The sequence below is a fragment of the Felis catus genome, chromosome B1, assembly GCF_018350175.1.
Source record: "Felis catus isolate Fca126 chromosome B1, F.catus_Fca126_mat1.0, whole genome shotgun sequence".
Lineage (NCBI taxonomy): Eukaryota > Metazoa > Chordata > Mammalia > Carnivora > Felidae > Felis > Felis catus.
The window spans coordinates 62,507,264-62,527,369 of record NC_058371.1 but is presented as its reverse complement, the minus strand read 5'-3'; positions in this window follow the sequence as shown (position 1 = coordinate 62,527,369).

The following is a 20,106-nucleotide window of genomic DNA, read 5'->3' as shown; positions in this document are numbered from 1 at the left end:
TATCAGATTAGTCTCCTAGAGGAGATAGTCAGGAGGAGTCCGGCTGGAGGGTCAAGACAAGGTTCAAATAATGGAAGCTGTTACCCCAAGGAGTTCAGGCTTTACCTACCTAGGAAAGATGTTACATTGATTTTGTTATTGTTTTTTAATTTTTTTTAATGTTTATTTATTTTTGAGACAGAGAGAGACAGAGCCTGAACGGGGGAGGGGCAGAGAGAGAGGGAGACACAGAATCTGAAACAGGCTCCAGGCTCTGAGCCGTCAGCCCAGAACCCGACGCGGGGCTGGAACTCACGGACCGCAAGATGGTGACCTGAGCTGAAGTCGGACGCTTAACTGACTGAGCCACCCAGGCGCCCCTGTTATTGTTTTTTTATGTTTGCTTGTTTGTCTATTTTTTAGCAAGATCATTCTTTTTTTTTTTTTTCAACATTTATTTATTTTTGGGACAGAGAGAGACAGAGCATGAACGGGGGAGGGGCAGAGAGAGAGGGAGACACAGAATCGGAAACAGGCTCCAGGCTCCAAGCCATCAGCCCAGAGCCTGCCGCGGGGCTCGAACTCCTGGACTGCGAGATCGTGACCTGGCTGAAGTCGGACGCTTAACCGACTGCGCCACCCAGGCGCCCCAGCAAGATCATTCTTATAGCAGTTGATAAAGGGAGAGGAGGGCAAAAGATTGGTAGTGGTGCAAAAGAGTAGGAGATTATTATGTATGCAAAATGAGGAGAGTCCAAATGAAGGACATGGAAGGGCAAATGAGGAGAGGAAGAAAATGGGAGATAGAATTGAATGTGCGAGGTGAACAAAAGAGAGTGAAAACACCAGGGATTTTGGTTTGGGAGACACCGTGAACGATAGAGACATTAATGTTGGGAATAGGAGATCATGGCCAGGGCAAAGAGGTGAATTCTGTTTTGGACAGTGTTTGAAGTGCTAGGACAGATCTGTCCAGAAGTAGACGTGCAACCGTGTCATTAGAAGAGACATTTTGCTGTAGTGGATTGAGCATGAGGGGGGAAAGGGCAGAATTTGGGTGCATGCTTGTGCTGAGGCTTTAGCAGATCAACATCTAACATTGCTTTTCCCCTGCAGAGTTTGAAACCAATATGGAACAAGACATAAGAGTCAGACAGTTAGAGATAGAAACATTGTCTCGATTTCTGATAAAGTTGATTAGAGAACATGGTTCTATTTCTGAGGTCAAAAGCATTTGTAAGAATTTCACCCAGTAGGTAGACATACTTACTCACCCCTGGCTTTGGAAAGAGACAAAATCAGAACATAGGCTATCCTGCATGCAGGTAGATTAAATAAAAAGAGGGTCTCTCTCTCTCTCCCAAATGCGCCATCAAATAAGCCACTCTTCTTTGCCTCCATGGGGAAGAATGCAGAAGGGCTGGAAAGAACTGGAAATGTTGCTCTAGGTGAAGTTCCTGGATACTTAAGGTCAGGATAAATGGCCTACATTTGAGAGGAGGGCATGGTATGATGATGATGGTGATGATGATGATGATGATGCTATATGAAAACTGCTAACATATATTGAGTATTTACATGTGCCAGGCACGGTTCCAAGTTCTTTATAACCATTGATTTCTTAAATCCTTACGACAAGCATGAGATACAGGTAAGGAAATGGAAACAAGTACATGGCAGATCCAGGGTTGGAATCCAGGCAGCATGGTTAAGAAATTGGTCTCTTGAGAAATAATATTCAGAAAAGGTGGAGGGGGAGAATAACAAATAGAAGAGCGAGGTAGCACGGACCAAGACAGGAGGGGGCCACGTGGTCAGCTTAACTACAGAGCTTCAGCTCCATGCTGTGACTTGTGTGTTCTTGACATGACGAACTTCAAAGTATAAAGAAGCAAAGCCAAACAAAAACAGTTGTTTATGCCAAGATTTAAACATGGAGAAACAGTTAACAGGAGCGTTAAGGTAAGCAGACACCTTAAGATCTTGAATCAACCAATTTCTTATATTTTAGATTTGTTTTGATTATTTAAGTCTAAGTACAGTGGTTTCTTCAGTGTAGACAGCCTTTAACACTCAATTTGACCTGGATGGTATTAAATGGACATTCAAGTAAAAAAAAAAAAGTCTAATTTGGTTGCCTACAAAGATCAAATGAATTGTATAATCCTGTTTTCCATTGCACTTTGTACAACCAGTGTGAGAATGTGAGTTGATACTTAGATAGCAAGATGTTGGGATTTAGCTCCTGCCTTAGCCTTAAAGAATTAAATAGCATTTCTAACCCTAGTTCTTCTATAATGGGGAAATTAATGTATACATCCCATATGGTACCCTGCAGTGCTATTAGAAGGATGCTACGCATCATGAAGCTTTGAACTAGGTTTGGAGGCTCTCTGGGTTTCATCTTTGCTGTCATTGTCAGTTGGGGATGTCAGTAAAAACACCATCTCATGAACTAGATGTCTTGGATCTTTCTGCTGTGAAATATTGGGAAATCAGTCAGTTGTCCCTATTACTTTTGTGATCTGTTATGAAGAACCCCGCAGCTTAAATGAAAGGGCTTCAGTGTAAGATCTAGACATCTACACGCTGAACTGTGTGCGAAGTCAAACATGTTGAAATCTTCTGACTTATTAAAAACACAATTCTAAATTATAGTCAATGAGGTAATAGTTTCCTTCATTGCGATGCAGCGTGTGCTGCTCTTCTGGGTGCTGCACCTGGACCATCTGTCTGCAGTTTCTTCTGCTAGCCTCACTTGGAGATTTCAAGATGGTATATATCTCCTTAATTGTTTCTTGACAGACAAGAATACCATAGCAGGCTCTGGTCTCCCAGAACAAGCAAAAATGGTCTTGTAGGCATTTGTAATGCATAGCATCTTGTACCTTTGAAGGTCTTTGATACCAACATCTATGAATTTTGAAATTTCTGTAATTTCTTTTACCTGCCAGATTAAAAAAAAAGTTGTATTTATTTTAAGAGAGGCGGGGAGGAGCAGAGAGAGAGAGAGAGAGAGAGAGAGAGAGAGAGAGAAAGACACTGTCAGTGCAGAGCCTGATGCGGGGCTCAAATTTACAAACTGTGAGATCATGACCTAAGCCGAAATCATGAGTCGGATGCTCAACCGACTGAGCCACCTTGCCTGTCAGTTTTTTTATTCACAGACAGTAGGTGCTTCTGACTATATAGAAAATTAACAACAGCCTACCATCTAGGTTTTCAAGAATATGCTTGAAAAAGTACTGAAGGCTGTGGTAATGAAATCAGAGTGAAAACTGTTTACTCATCCATTTTATGTGTCCTCTACTACTCTGTGCTCCCAGGTAAACACAACAGAACACTTGGCTTTTATTGGAGAGCCTTTGGTTTGTCATGAAATATATAGTACCATTAAGCATTCATTCACCAGTAACACAATCCAAATGCATAGGAATAGTGCTCAACCACATGTATGTTTACAAAGCAGGTGGTTTCTGAATCTGAAGACCCCTTAAAAAAGAACAATATCAAATTTTAAGTGACCCAATGTAAGAAAACTGATAACTATCATCATGATAATCATGAGCCTGGTTCTGGCTCCTGAGTCCTGGAAGATATTTATATGTACGTATATATCCCCACCTCACACTCCCGTGCAATGCACCACCAAGGCCACTCAAGTTGGCCAAGAGGCAGACTTTCTGAATAGAAAATCCAGAGGTCACAGAGCTTTGTCCCTCTCCCAGGCTCAGCAATAAAATAATCCATCCTTTTTCTCCTGGGGAAGATTGAGGAAGGGCTTGGAGAGACACTGAAATTGTTGCTCTAAGTGAACTTCTTTCACATGGAATCTTGAAGACTGATTAACTGTGCCCTCCAATGACCACTATTTAAGAGCAAGGCAGAGAAAGAAAAAGAACAGTAATATGATGATGATGTGATCTGAAGGTAGCATGTCCAAAGTGATGAACAATCAAGATTTTTCCCCAGTTTCTTTGTCCTCTCCCTTCTGAGCCTCCCTCTACCTTGGAGCAGTTGGTGGTGGAGGGAGGAGTCTCCTCTCATAGTTTCTGGCATGAGAATCTTAAACCTATCTTGGTGGTTCTATTGTCTTTTGGAAAGTTCAAACCAAAACCGGAAGAAGGGAACAGGCCCTATACTAATGTCTCAACCCTCTCTAGCTCCTTTCCAGCATCTTTCCCTAATCCAAGAAGGGCTTTTTCTCCTCCAAGTGGGGTGCTAAAATGCTATTTTGTATTATCCAGCATTTTCCCCTGTGGTCTGGTTAACTTTTTAAACCTCTATGTTCTAGCCTTTTACCTTGGTTCCTTGGGTTACACAAATTTGTTCTTTTTGGCACAAAGTTTAACTTTTCCAAGTGAAAACCTTGTCTCTAAATCGGGCTTTGAGAGCTTATTTTGTAAATCCAAAAGATGGACATTTCTCCTTTGGTTCCGGGTTCTGCCTTTCCCTAAGTGATGTCCTATCAAGTGGAAGAGTCTTCATTAGTAAGAGTTACCAAGTATGAAACCTTCACATGCTATTTCACAGTGTATGGCTGATAGGGCTATGTGGAAAACAATATTCCCTCCCTCTCACTCCCTATACAGAAGGTGTTAAGTCTGTTGCCTACTAGATCACATCATTGCATCATTACTTCCTTCCTGATCTAATTCCCACTTCAGCTCCTATCAAGTAGCCTTGATGAGATGATATGATATATATATATATATATATATATATATATATATATATATATATATATATATATATGTCTCAGAGCTAAGCAGCCCCAGTGAGAAAGGACTTCCTTTCTACATAATAAACTAGATACTAAACTACATACTAAACTATGTCCTACATACTAAACTAGAAGAAGCTCAGGACCTCAAAGCCTAGTGGTAATTTCTGTTCTGTCTCCTCTATCTCAACCGTATCATGAATCCACGACTCTGGACCCATCTTCAGAAGGATAAAGAAATATTCTTTCTTTATTTAGGCCCGTCTTCAGTGTCCAATAGGACTAAACAGAGTAGGCCCAAGACGAGGCCACTTAGCAAGACCCAAATGCTAGTAGTAAAATTATTGAAGATGAAGCTCTTTAATTCAGGGAGGGCTTTAGAGAACATCTTTTTCAGAAGCTTCTGAGATCACATCCTGGCTATGTGATCAGCATTTACTAGTATAATTAATTCTTCTGGCAAGGAGTTAGTGGAAGTGGTGATTTTACATCTGAAATCTGTATTAAGGAAAGAGTTTTAGGAGTGAAGCATGTAAAATATCACGCAGAACAGGCTTTCCTTTTGCCCTTCTGGACACACACCTGTCAGCTGTAAGCCTGGGCTCTGTGCCAGTTTAAAATGCTGGATCACAGATCCACTGGGTCCAGACAGGGACATTCCAGATCCAAAAGCCACTCCCCCTTCTTCTGCTCAACGTCTCTGGAGAGCTGAAGAGACAAAAGCTATTTCTGTTTCGTTGTAGGCTAGGATTTGATCTTTATGGGTGGCATTTCTATTACTAACATACTTATTTGCTTTTGAGTCACACATTTCTTTACAATCACCCTCTAAACCTTCAGAATAGGTGGCCCAGCTGGGTGTGATAATATCATCATGTGTATGTCTTCAAAGCTTGTGGTTATTTTTAAGTGCTTGCCTCATGCTTGTCTTCCCTTTTGGGTCATGAACTTCATGAGGAGTCAACTTAATATCTCCAGTCCTTAGCCCAGAGCTTGGTACCATGTGCAGATGGGAGTGAGAAAATCATGAGATTTTCTTTCATTTACTCTCCATAACACTCTTGGAAATAGTCCCTATCATCACTCATAAAAATTGGATATTAAAATTTCATCTATCTAACTGACTAGATATGACCTTGTGTTGTCATTTAGCCTTTGTTTCTTAACCCATAAGAATGTTTAAGGTACCTTCTGGCTTAGAAGGCTAATAGTCTAAATGTCTAACATGTCCTTCATGTATTCCAATACTGGCCAATTAGAACTTGTTCTCCAGTGAGTTTAATAGGATAAAAACACACTTCTCTTCATATTCCTTGAGAAGGAAATAAATGAACATTCATTCCCTGTAGTACTTATACCCTTAGGAAACAAAAGAAGTGATGATTTTATACTACATGGGCTCAGCAGTTTATAATTATCAATAATGTTAATGATTACAACAAGAACATTCTCCAAAGTCCTTTAGTAAAAGATTTTCTTCTAGGTTCTCTTAATTGGTATCTCAGAAAATTATCCTTTCAACCACAGAGTGTGGATCTTATTTTGCTGAATTTCTTCCTAGATAGTTATTATCTCTACTAGCCTTCATCTTTTCTTTCTCCTCCTTTCCCTTTGCCTTCTCTTTTCCCTTCTTCCTCTCTTCTCCTATTAAGTCTGAGAGCCCTTATTCCCTTTACTCATTGTAAATTCACACTGTTGTTACTTTTTGGCACACCTGTGCACCACACTCCTGAGCTACTTGCAGTCTTGCTAATGTTTCTAGTTTTTCCTTTGTAAGCATAAATATCCCTTGTCCTTTACAGAGGGCTTCATTGCCTGCAGAAACCTCATCCCCGTAATTCTAGGAGCCTTTTACTTCCCTGGGTATTTCTGACCTGAATTTTGGCCAACTGTGTCTTACAAAGTCAGCAGGTTTTCCCCAAATATTATCATTAAGTGTTTCCTATGTGAAATCCTGTCCTTTCCAATGTACTTGTAAGAAGGAAATAGAAAAAAACAACGTGGGTGTTTATATAGGATCTTTTCTCCTTACAGCCAACTGCTTGTGAATCCTTAGACAATTTCAATGAGTGCAAAGTAAACTGCTGATAGGGGCTGGACAAATAGAGGTTAAGATGGTTGAAGTCTTTTCTAATGTTCCATAGGGAGTGATCGGGCTTGTGTGACCTCCACATAGCTGTTTGAGGTAATTCCCTTGATGTCAGTGAATAAATTTCTAGAATTCAAGGCATTACTATGCCCTTAGCACACAGGGGAAGTACAAAGCATGCAGATTACCCCCCAGGTCTTTAGGCAAGAATCCAGTGAGTTCTGTAGAGTAGCATAGTCCTGGGAAAGGTTGTGGTTCAATGGAAATTGACCTACTTTACAGACCCTAGGTTATCTGAAATGGTGGGGGTGGGGTGGGATGGGGGACAGGCCAGTTCTTGGAGGTGGGACAATAATTTTCAGGGTCCATGGTGGGTAAGGAAAGGGTCAGGAAAATTTTGAAAAGAAACTTTGAATAAAGTTGAAAGTTTAAATAATTGAGCTATGATCAGAGAAAAGAAATGTTGAATTTGGGATAATAAAAGTAATATAAAACTTTCTTGTTGAAACTTAACTCTTAGAAGACTAAAGAAAAAAATATTTGAGTTCATTGTATTTCCATGAAAATATTGGATAATTGTCTTTTGTTTCTTAAGTTTTTAACTTAATTTGTCAAGAGGGTACATTTATTAAAGTATATTTATTAGGTAACTTTTTGCCTTCTCTTTGAAATTCTGTTCATATTTGAAATAATTTTGAAAATTATTAACGAGCTTGACTTTTTTTCTCTTCTGAGTGCTGATTTTTGCCCTAATTGTCTTCAGATACCTATTCACCTAAGGGGATTTGTGATGGTAGAAATGTAAATAGAATGAATGTGAAATCATTAAGCTTTTGACATGCAAAGTAACATCATGCTGTGAGATAATATCCTTTACAATCAGATCATTTTCTTGAATTTTTTTGAACTCCTTTATTTTCCCATTTAGAATATCAACATCTAGTCCTTGAAGAATTATCTCAGAGTTCTCCAACTGCCTAGAGAAAATATCCCTATAGACCAAGAGGCTGGATTCAATAAGAGGAGAATATAACAGAGGGGAAAGTCCATTCCTTCTAGGCCTGGGTATGTGAAAATAGGGAGAAAAGGAAAGAATATATAGTTTTTGGGTTTGTGTGTCCTGATTTTTCTACCCATGTTTAGCGTGTTATGAGATTCCAAGGGGATGGAGCCACTGTGGTCATCTTACCTTAGGGCTGTGGAAAAGAGGCTGCTTCTTGTGGGACATCCACCTACAACTTGCTTCTTGGGTGACATAATGGGTCTTAGAAGTAGCTGAGGGGTGGATGGGGAGCTTTCCAGGCACATTGCTCTTTCTGGGTGAAGTAGCTGTAAAGTAGGGCTGCAGAGCAGACTGGCTTGGCCTGGTCTGGCTTAGCCTTTACAGCAGCTTAATGAATCAGTGGGAGCGAAGATGTGTCTTAGTTCAGGAGCTCTTCAGGAGCATTTCATGAATAAAAAGAGTGGATCATGTGATCCCATGACTGGAGGCTAGCGTGGTATCTGGCAACATTGCTATAAAGACCACAGAAGCAAGAAGATACTAATGCCTGAAGACTCCAATCCTTTCTATCCCACCATGGAGTCATGTGAACTATACCCCTACTGTTTGCACACTTAGACACTGGCTACTTGGGAGTGTGTGTGTGTGTGTGTGTGTGTCTGTTTTCATGTGTTTTCTCAAGAGATAGTGAGCACTACCAAGGGATCTATTAAAATTACTAGGTTGGGGAGCCTGGGTGGTTTTGTTGGTTGAGTGTCAGACTCTTGATCTGGGCTCAGGTCATGATCTCATGGTTCAAGAGTTGGAAGCCCATCTCGGCCTCTGCACTGAAGGCTCAGAGCCTGCTTGGGATTCTCTCTCCTTCTCTCTCTGCCACTCCTAGCTCATGCGTGCTTCACATGCTCTCTCTCCCTTTCTCTCTCTCTCAAAATAAATAAATAAACATTAAAAAAATTTCTAGGTTGGGCTAAGTTGAAATTATATAGGATTTCTTTCCTTCCTTCCTTCCTTCCTTCCTTCCTTCCTTCCTTCCTTCCTTCCTCCAATTAACAGTGGTGGGAGCTTTGCAGGACAACAAAATTTATTTTTTGCATTCCTGATTTCCCTTTCCTGGGCTAGCACTTCCACCTTTTTTAAGATATAAACCTCTCTCTTAAGGTGTCCTAATGCCACCTTTATGCCTTCTGTCTATATTATAAGCACATCTGATAAACTAGTTAGCAGTAAAGTGATACAAACAAAATTTTACTTCCTTCAGAAATATTTACATTTAAAATAAGTCCATGAAAGGTCCAACGGTAAAATCAAAGAAAGAGAGGCAATAGCAAACTTTTGGGCTCTGTGGGTCAATTCAGCAAAGAATTTAGGCAATGGTTTTTCTCTGAAAGCTCAATGCATACACATATGCTGAGATGGGGGATGAAGTACCTACAAAATGACTGTCATCTATTCCAGACCACAGGAATCCCTACTATTGCAAAAGTTTTCTTTTTCCATAAAATAGAAGGTGTTTATTTAGGCAATTGTACTCATGAGTAGCTCAGTGTTAGCCAACTGTCCGGGAACAGGTGCCAAGTGTGAAGCAGGGAAGGAGAAGACCTGATCAGAAGAGACAGAGCTGGCCCTGGCCTTCACCACAGGGGTTTGCAGTGCATCTCATATGAGGTGTCAGCAACATTGTCTATTGTTGCCTCCCTGCTGAGAAGCAAAAATCAATGTCATCAATCTGGGGGTGGGTGAAGGGAGGTGAGGGGGTTGGAATATTTTTGGGACCTATCTTTAGATATCTTTAACTGTTTTCAAAATAAAATCTGGAGAAATTTATGATGGTGTGAATCACAGTTCACTGTCACAAAGTGCAAATCTGTGTATGCTGTTGGCCTTGATTGACTGTGAAAGATGAATCTCAGCCTCAATTATTAGAATGGCAATTATGAGCATCATAAGCAGAGTAGAAAGAGTAAAGCAGGTTGTTAAGGTAAATCAAAATTTGTTGTGCTGAAGGTATAAACAGTTGTTCTGTCTAGAATGGATGAAATTTTCAGGTTATAATTACAAAGGATTGCATATTATGGAAAAAGGACAGAGGCTGCATTATAGAGCATGTATGAAAGCAGTTATAGGCAAAATAACTCTTATGCAAGTAGTACATTGCCTTTCCATGGATTTACATGTTACATAATTAACACAGTTTTAGGACACTATGGCCTAGAAAAGTGATTTTTGCCTGTGAGCTTTGGGGTCAGAAAGTCTTGGGTTTAAATTGTGGCTCAACCTCCTTTACTGGCTGAATGACCTTAGGCAAGTCATTTAAAATTTCTGTGAGACAGTCTCATCTGCAAGAATAGTGGGAACAATTATTATTATAAACTATTTCTTAGACTTCCAGATTTGGATTTATGTCATTGACTAAGGAATCATGAGAGGTCCAGAAGTAAATCTCTCATTCTATTCCACTTGCACTCAGATTAGAGGACTGGATCCAGTGTGGTCTGTTCTCTTCTCACACACATGTGTGCACATGCACACATCCCATGCATACACATACACACACATGCACAGATATGAAAGAGTTGAAGACATTCCAGAGAAGTTAATTCAGAAATAATTAGAGTTGGTAAGTACTATGGAGAAAAATAGTGCAGAAAAGAGGAGTAGGGAGTATTGCGAGGCAAGAAGGAAGAGGTTATAATTTTAAATAGCATTTGAAAAAAAAAATCTTGAAGAATATAAAGGACTGAGTCATGTGAATAGCTGGGGAAAGAGTGAGGTAGGAGGAGGAATCGCATGTACAAAGGTCTTGTGGTGCTTGGCTTATTCTAGAAACAACAAGGAGACCCATGTGTTGAAATGGAGTGAACAAGGCAGACTTTGAATTGAACATAGCAGGATATGAGATCAGAGCACTAAAAGGGCCACATCACTTAAGACCTTACAGGCCATTCTTTTGATTTTGGTATTCCCTATTACTGAAATGGCATACTATTAGAGAGTTTGATGCAACCACTTATGTTTTAACAGGATCATGTGGGCTGCTGCATTGAGAACAGACTGTAAAGGGGCAAAGATAAGGACAAAACACCCCACTGGGATGCTGTTACAATAATGTGTACAGGAGAAGGTGGTAGGTTGTAGAGAAAGAGGAAGTCAAGCAGTTTGTACTCAGGTGGTAGCAGCATGACGTGCTGAGATTGAATGTGTGATATAAGAGAAAGAAGATTTCAGCCCAGGCTCCCGGAAGGATGGAGTTGATATGTACTGAAATGCAGAAGTCTTTAGGAGGAGAAGGTTTGAGAGGGAAGAACAAGAGCTCAGGTTTGGACGTGTTAAGCTTTAAATGCCTATCAGACATCTAAGTGAAGGTATCTAGTAGGTATGTTTGGGTATGTGAATCTGGAGATCAGAGAAGATGTCCCTGCCTAAGGTTATAAATCTGAGAATTACCAGCATATAGATGATATGTAAAGCCATAAAACCAGATGAGATCATTGAAGAAGCAACTGTAAAAGAAGAGAAATGGTCTGAGGACTCAATACCGGAGAACATCAATATTAAGAGATTGTAGAGAAGAGGAGGAACTGGTAAGGGAGACTGAGAAAGAGGGCAAGAGAGATAAGAGAAGCAAGTGTGTATGGTTAGCAGGGCACTAAGCGAATCAAATGTTAATGAAGGATGGAGTAAAGAACTGTCTCAAATACTGCTGAAGTCAGGTGAAAGACGGCTGAGAACTGAGCGTGGGTTTCCACAACTTGGAGGTAACTTATACATGAGGTAAGAGCAGTTTTGTGATGATGGTAGTTGTGAAATAATAGAAAAAATAGAAATAATGAAATAATAGAAATAATAGTTGTGAAATATATATGGGTCTCTGCCTTTGGCTTTTGGCATAGAGCTTCTAACCCTTTGTAATGTCCTAAGTTATAAGAGCATGAGGGGCATCATTTGTTTTAATATTTGGTCTTCAACCCCGGTTCCTGACACAGCACCCATAAGTCGCTTGGAATTTGCTGGGTGATGGGAGTGGCTTTTGTTCTAATGAGGAGATTCTGGGTGGCCTCCTGAATAGCTCCTGTATGGAGGCTGGTCACCAGAAAGACGAGGTCATGGTTAGAAGGTTGGAAATTTCAGCCATCCCCACCCCTGCCCCATTTCCTTTAAGAAGGGGAGAGGGGCTCAAAGTGGAGTTAATGATCAATCACGCCTATATGAGGAAGCCTCCATCAAAATCCCGAAAACATGAGCTTCAGAGAGTTTCTGGGTTGGTGAAAACATTTAAATGCTGGGTGGATGGCACATCTCAACTCCATGAGAACAGAAGGTGCCGCATCTGGGAATCTTCCAGAACTTGCTCTATGTATCTCTTCATTTGGCTATTCATCTGTATCCTTTATCATATCCTTTAATAAACTGGTTAATATAAGGAAGTATTTCCTTGAGTTTTGTGGGCTGTTCTAGCAAGTAACTCCTCCTGGAAACTGAGGAGAGGGTTATGGGAACCCCAATTTATAGGTGGTTGTCAGAACCACCTGGTGACAGCCTGGGGACTTGCGATTGGTATCTGAAGAGGTGGAGGGAGTCTTGTGGGACTGAGTCCCTAACCTGTGGGCTCTAATGTTACTTCCAGGTAGATAGTGTCAGGATTGATTTAAATTTTAAGACCCTCAGCCGGTGTTGGGATATTGCTTGGGAATAAAACCCCACACATTTGATGTCAGAAGAGTTGTGCATGTGCTGGTCGTGTGAGAGTGAGAGATGAGTGTGTTTTCCCTACACAGTAGTTACAAAGGTTGATCAGAGTGGGGTCAAAAGAGGAGTGTTGAAAACAGTAAATTCTTTTGAGGCATTTTGTTGTAAAAAAAGAAGACAGCAAAAGAGCAGTAACTAGAGGAGTATGTGAGATCAAACAAAATTTTTTGTTTAAGATGGGGGCAATAATTACATGTTTCTGTGCTTTTGGAAAAGATCCAGTACAGAAGGAGAATCTGATGGTGCTGGAAAGAAGTGGGAGAGCCATGAGGCAATGCGTTCGAGTAGATCAGAGGAAATGGGATCTAATGTATAAATGGAATGTTTGCTTTGCTGAAATAATGGACAGTTTATCCAAAGCTATAAGAAAAGGGAGAACATACAGGCACAGATACAGGTAGCTTGGTAGATATAATGAAGGAATTTTATCCATCCAGATTGCTTCTATTTTCTCAGATTAATAGGATGCCTGGGTCATATTTGAGAGATTGGAGTGAGAAAGGAAATGGGCCAGAGAAACACAGCAGGGTTGTCAGGCAGTGCTAACAGTCTTCTTGATGCTAGAGCAATCATCCATTTGGGCATGTGCTTTTCTCCGGTCCCGTTCATTTATGTGGATGCAGACATGGTATCCAGTTGAGTCAGTTTTAACCAGGAGTAGAGTTCGCCAAGTAAATATCAGGTAGGAAGAGAAGAGAAGGGATTTGAAAGTATATACAAAAGACTGTAATTATTGATCATAGATTTCAAACTGTCCAAAGAAGTGAATGAGGAGATGGTGGATGGGAAGGATTGTGAAAGATAGTAGGGTCTATGGTGGGTTAAAAATTAGCAAAGCTGGGAACTAGAGGGAGTTGGCTAGAAACAGAGAATAGTAGTTAGTGGTGACTTAATGCTTGCTGTGGAGATCAGGATAAGGATTTTAGACTTCATTATTAAACGGAAAGCAGAGGAATAGCAGGATGTGCTTTTTTCTCCTCCTCTCCTCTCCTCTCCTCTCCTCTCCTCTCCTCTCCTCTCCTCTCCTCTCCTCTCCTCTCCTGTCTTCTCCTCTCCTTTCTCCTTTCCTTCCTTTCCTTCCCTTCCCTTCCCTTCCCTTCCCTTCCCTTCCCTTCCCTTCCCTTCCCTTTCCTTTCCTTTCCTTTCCTTTCCTTTCCTTTCCTTTCCTTTCCTTTCCTTTCCTTTCGCTTTCTGCCTTTCTTTTCCCTTGCCTTATCTTCCCTGGCCTGCCCCCTTTCTCTTCTTTCTTTTCTCTTCTTTCTTGTCTTGTCTTGTCTCATCTCATCTCGTCTTGTCTTGTCTTTTTAACTCACTCTAGCTGCTCTATGTGGAATGGGTTACAGTTGTAGCTGGAAAACACGAGCAACAGTACAAGGTGATAAGAACCGGAGAGATCTGGGATATCTAATAGGATGAAGTTAACAGAACTTTCTAATAAATTGGGTGTGGAGGTGAGCAAAAAGAGAGAATCAGATATTATTCCTAAACTTTTTGTTTGAGCCACTGGGTGACAGTGCTACTGTAATAGAGGGGTTGAAAAAGAAGTATTTCCTTCCAGAAGGATGCAAGTGCTCTCTTTTGAAGATATTCATTTTAAGATGCTTATTAGATACCCAGGAATTATCAAATAGTTAGTGTGCATATAATTCTAAAGCTTAAGAGAGAAGTCAGGGATGCAGTCTGAGGGTGAATGAGAAGATGGTATTTAAATTAGTGTGTGTGCATGAACTCAGGGAGTGAGTCTAGGAAGAGGAGAAAAAGTACTGTGTTTTCATCAGTGAGCACAGGACTAAGCATAAAGAATAAATATCTTTAAACAAATAAAAAGCAAGGTTAATGAACAATGAATTTGACTTATAAAAAAAGACAATCTGTTCTTTAATTCCCTTGGGAAGAGAAAACAAAACCACGTTCTGGGATGTTGGGCAGCTGGAAAAAACTATCTTTCTGCCTCTATAAGTTCCTCTAGTCCTCTGTATGACACCTGCTGTGCCCAGGTCAGACCATTATCAGAATCACTAAGCTATTGCCTCCCTGCAACAATAGTTTTGGCAATAGAACAGTTACTGAATGCTCTCAACATTTCTGGTGTTTGATGAATCAATTGACATTTTTTTTTCATATTGGTGTGTTTAATATTTTGACCAACCATTTAGAACCATGAAAACAAAGGTCAAAGTTATGTGTCAATTAAAAAATAAAGTGAGTCACTAAATGCTTAAAGCCATACTTAAGCAGAGGAGATTCTACAAAGCTATGAACACCGGGAGGTGGGGATTGTTGGGGCCATCTCAGAGGCTGCCCACCACAAACTTATGACATATGTATACACCATGAAGCCATCTCCACAATCAAGATAATTGCCATTCCCTCACCCCCACATTTTTCTTATGTCCCTTTATAATTTGTTCTACCTCCAATCTCTGCAAAGTCCTGTTCTACTTTTTTTCTGTCACTATAGATTAGTTTGAATTTTCTTGAATTTCATTAAACAGAATTATAGAGTGTGCATGCTTTTTTTGTTTGGCTTTTCATTCAGCATAATGATTTTGAGATTCATCCATGTTGCTTGTATCAATTTGTCATTGTTATTACCAAGCAGTATTTCATTGTATAAATACACCACAACCTGTCCATTTACCTGCAGATGGACATTTGGGTTTTTTTTCCAGTGTGGAATTCTTATGAATAAAGCTGATATGAATGATATGAACACTTGTGTACAAGTTTTCGTGTGGAGGTGTTGGTTAATTTTGTGTGTTCCTTTGGCTAGGCTAAGATACCAAGAGGTTTGGTCAAACAGCAGTTCTAGATATCGCTGTGAAGGTACTTTTTAGATGTGATTAACATTTAAGTCAGTAGACTTTAAGCAAAGCAAATTACATTCCATAATGTGTGTGGGCCCCATCCAATCAGTTGAAGGACTTAAGAGAAAAGACAGGTCTCTGAAGATGAAATAATTTGTCTCAAAACTGCAACATAAGAAAAATATCATGCTTTCACTCATATGTGGAATTTAAGAAACAAAACAGATGAACATGGGGGAAGGGAAACAAAAATAAGATAAAAACAGAGAGGGAGGCAAACCATAAGAGATTCTTCAATACAGAGAACAAATTGAGGGTTGCTGGAAGGATACTGGATGGGCGGGGGATGGACTAAATGGGTGATGAGCATTAGAGAAGGCACTTGGGATGAGCACTGGGTATTGTATGTAAGTGATGGATCATTGAATTCCACTCCTGAAATCATTATTACACTATATGTTAACTAACTTGGATTTAAATTAACAAACAAGAAAACAAAAAAACAAAACAAAAAACAACCCAAAAAACAAAACTACAACATAGAAACCTTGCTTGAGTTTCCAGCCCTTTGCCTTACGGAATTCAGACTGAAGACTGCAACATCAACTCTTGCCTGAATTTCCAGCCTGCCATACAGATTTCTGACTTGCTGGTTCCCACAATTGTATGAGACAATTCCTTAAAATAAACCTCTCTCTCTTTCTCTTAATTTTGGTACTGAGAATGGTTCCAGAGAAGCAGAGCCTTAAGGATGTATTTCTGAATTGGTTCTTAGGTTTCTGGAATTGATTCACTAATTTTACTAGAGTTACAGGCATTAATGACTCTACTTCCAGTAGTAAAGAGAGCACTGATAGTCCCTGGCATGATCTGGCAATAGAAATACGCCAAAATTGCCACCAGACACTGTTAATCAAATATTTATACCAGGTGAAGTTCTGGGTAACTACTATTTGAAACTTTTCTTAATCAGGTAAGGCTGCCATAACAAAATGTTATAGAATGTGGCTTAAACAACAGAAATTTATGTCTCACAGTTCTGGAGACTGAAGTCCCAAGATCAAACTGCCAGCAGGTTTGGTGTCTAGTGGGAAGTCTCTCCTCGGGTTGCAGATGACTGCCCTCTTGCTGTGTCCTCACATGGCCTTTCCTTGGTGCATGTAGGTAGAGATAGAGAGAACAAGCTTGCTGGTGTTTCCTCCTATAAGAGCACTAATCCCATCAGACCAAAGTCCTGTCCTCATGACCTCAACTAACCCTAATTACTTCCGAGAGGCCCCATCTCCAAACACCATTACATTAAGGGTTAGGGGTTCAACATTTGGATTTTGAGGAGGACACAAACATTCAATCCATAACAATACTTTAGAACACTTGTGTCAAACTAATGAGTATAATAAGATTGTATGATTGCTCTGGGGCACCTGGGTGGCTCAGTGGGTTGAGCGTCCGACTTCAGCTCATGTCATCATCTTGCAGTTTGTGATTTGAGCCCCGCGTCGGGCTCTGTGCTGACAGCTCAGAGCCTGGAGCCTGTCTCGGATTCTGTGTCTCTCTCTCTCTCTGCCCCTCCCCTGCTTACACTCTCTCTCCAAAATAAACATTAAAAAAATAAAAGACTGTATGATTGCTCTTAATTTTGCTGCCTGCACAAAGTCTTAAGGGTCTTAAAATATTATTAGAAATCTTTCCTTTTTATTATCTTTCTTTTTATTTTATTTTATTTTGTATTTTTGGTTGACTGCATTATCAGGCAGTCTCTACTCTTGTGCTGGTAAAGAGAATCACTGTGGCCACGGCTTGCTTGGTACTGGCATATGTCATTTTTTTTAAGTTTATTTATTTTTGAGAGTGACAGAGAGAGAGAGCGCGAGAGCAGGGGAGGGACAGAGTGTTTGCTAGTTCAGAGCCCAACACGGGGCTCAGACTCCCAAGTTGTGAGATCATGACCTGAGCAGAAACCAAGAGTTGGACGCTCAACAGACTGAGCCCCCCAGGCGCTCCACCGACTAGCATATGTCATTTTGAAAAGAGAAAGTGTCTCTTCTTGATACTCATAGTTAAACAATATTCTGGGGAGGAGCTTGATTGGCTTGGACTGAGTCACATGCCCATCCCCATATTAACAACTGGGGATGTATTATTCTGTTTGGCTGGCTCAGGTTCCTATGCCTGTCTTGGAGCTGGAGTTCTTGGTCAATCTTATCAAACCACGTGGACTTGGTGGATTGGGGTGATTTCTGCAAAAGCATTATAAGAGTTCAACTCACACAAAAAAGAGATGGATCCATGGCACCTTCTATAACTCCCCTAGGCACTCTTTGTTTCCTTCTCTGCTCTTACTATAATTGGTACATGCCTTAATTAAAGTCATTATTGCATTGTAATTGTGTGTTAGTCCTATCTGATTCTCCCTGTGATTATAAATTCTGTGGGGGCAGAAACTGTTTATTTTCTTCTTCAAATCTCCATTGCTTAGCATAGTTTTCCATTCATAATAGTGCCTGACAAATATTCATTACTGGATTATATCTATTTAATTTTATCTAGTTAATTGCTCTCTTGCTGGAGCTTTCATTGTCCCTGAACACTAGGTTTTCTCCCATCAAGTAAATCCTTCTCAGGTGTCCTTTTTGAGAGACAAAGCCTTTTAAGAAAAAAAAAATTCATTATTTACCTCTTACCAAAGAGTATTTCTTTTTCCTTTTTCTTTCAAGTTTCTTGAAATAGGAGTAAAGGATTTTCTGCCTCCCCTCTCCCTGCTACCCAGTGATTAAACACTTACTTTTTTTTTTTTTTTAATTGTTACCAGTTACCTTCTTGTTGTAAAATCCATTGGCCATGTTCCAGCTGTGGTCCTTCTTTACCATGCCACAGCACCTGGCATTGGCTGCCCTTTGGCTCTCATTGCTCTGTTGGTGTTCCTGATTATTTTCCCAAATCTTTGCTTATTAGGAAAACATTTGGTATCTTTATATAATGTGGTAGGTACCAGGGATCTACAGAGTACTGATCTTGCCATCAGCAGCTTTTAAACTAGGAGTTCCCTTCTCATTTCCAATAAAATTTATACCTAGATGGCTAGAATATTCTGCTTACTGAATTTTGTGGCTGCAGATGTGTGCTAGTCCATTCAGACCACTGTTAAAAATTTATCATACTGAAGTCACGCCTAACTATTGGAGATCCACTGGGGAGGATGTGGTCCCTTCTGTTAGGCCCCACCCACTTGGACAGTGTTTTCCCACAGTGCCTTCTAGGCAGCCTTAAATAGCTCCTGCCTAAACACTTGCTTTCCATACATGGCACTTCTGGTCATTAGGGTCATTCTACATGTAATATACAGGTATTAGTTTCTTTCACATGTCTGCCTTTTGAGGTACTTTCAACTAATTCCAAATCGAGTTCCTCCATGATGCTTTCCTGGACTTCCCATTCCTGAAGTGATTACTCTGCCCTGTAAAGGTCAATAGGATTTAGATTATGTTGACCTTTGGTTTTAGGAATCCAGAGGAGCTGTGCTTAGAATTTAACCCAGATCCCAGGTGGGCAGGGAAAACTGCTCAGTATCTGCCAGATCATAGGTTTTTACTCAATAAATAGGAGATGAGTGAATGAACACATAACTGCTGTAAAACTAGCCCTGCAGGGGTATAGGATATTTGCCCAAGAATGCTTCCATTGGCTCTGCAGAGCCCAGCATGGAACTTTTCCATGTTGTTCTCAGTGTCATGCCAGAAATAATATACAGCCTGTCAGCTACCAGTGAGCAATTCTTGATTGACTCTAACAGACAAGATAAGGGAGATCTGGAACAGGGTGAAGCAGAAAGAAGCAGACCAACTCCATCTCTGAATGCTTGAGAATTCATTACCTTCCACAGAAGGGAGGTTATCAAGTGCAAAAAATAGACCGCCGGGTAACTATCCATTTTGGCGTGCTGGTTATTTAACCATCTGTCCTTTTATCTCTAATAACTGGGTAAGTGTGTAAACAGAATTAATCAAAGGAGCATGGTTACATACTGGCATCATTTCTATCAACAGGTCCACCCGAGGACTTCTACTTTACATGCCAAATCGAATAGAGATTTTAAACAATACTTTAATTAAAGGGGATAATTTGACAATAATCAAACTGACTATGAATTTTATTTAAATATAAGAATAAATCAGAAGCATTTTATAGAAGTGTCAGTTTAGTTTTAAATCATTGATCCATCTCATCAGGGAATTTATAGCAGTTGTCTAGCTCCTATTATTAATAGAATAAACCCCGTGGGCTATGCCAATATTTCAAAGTTGCTTTTGTGACTTGTGTATCTTTATCTATTGTTGCCTTCTCTGTGTTGGACGGTGCTTTCCGGCTCCTTTTGAGGTTCCTTCAATCTCTTTTCAACCTCAGTTCTTTAACACAGCTTTGCTGTCTTTGCTGTGACTCCTCATACATTCATGGTCCCTTTGTTCTGTACTTTTTATTTCTGGTTGACGTTTTTTCTTTGGAACGCTCCCTTTCTTATAGTCCCTTCATGCTCTGTGTCCTGCACCACAATAAAATCTCTGCACATTTCTTTTCCCCTGCAGGCTGCCCTCTCCAAGCTTTGCCCTATACTGTTTTGTCTTTTTATTTTCTCATCCCCTTTTCAGTTCTAAGCCTGCAAATAACTCTGTCTTTCTGGTACTACTGTTGTTTGTCTACTAGGAGCCACACTTAATTTATGCTGACAGCATTCATCTTGAAGCTATGCACTCCACACATC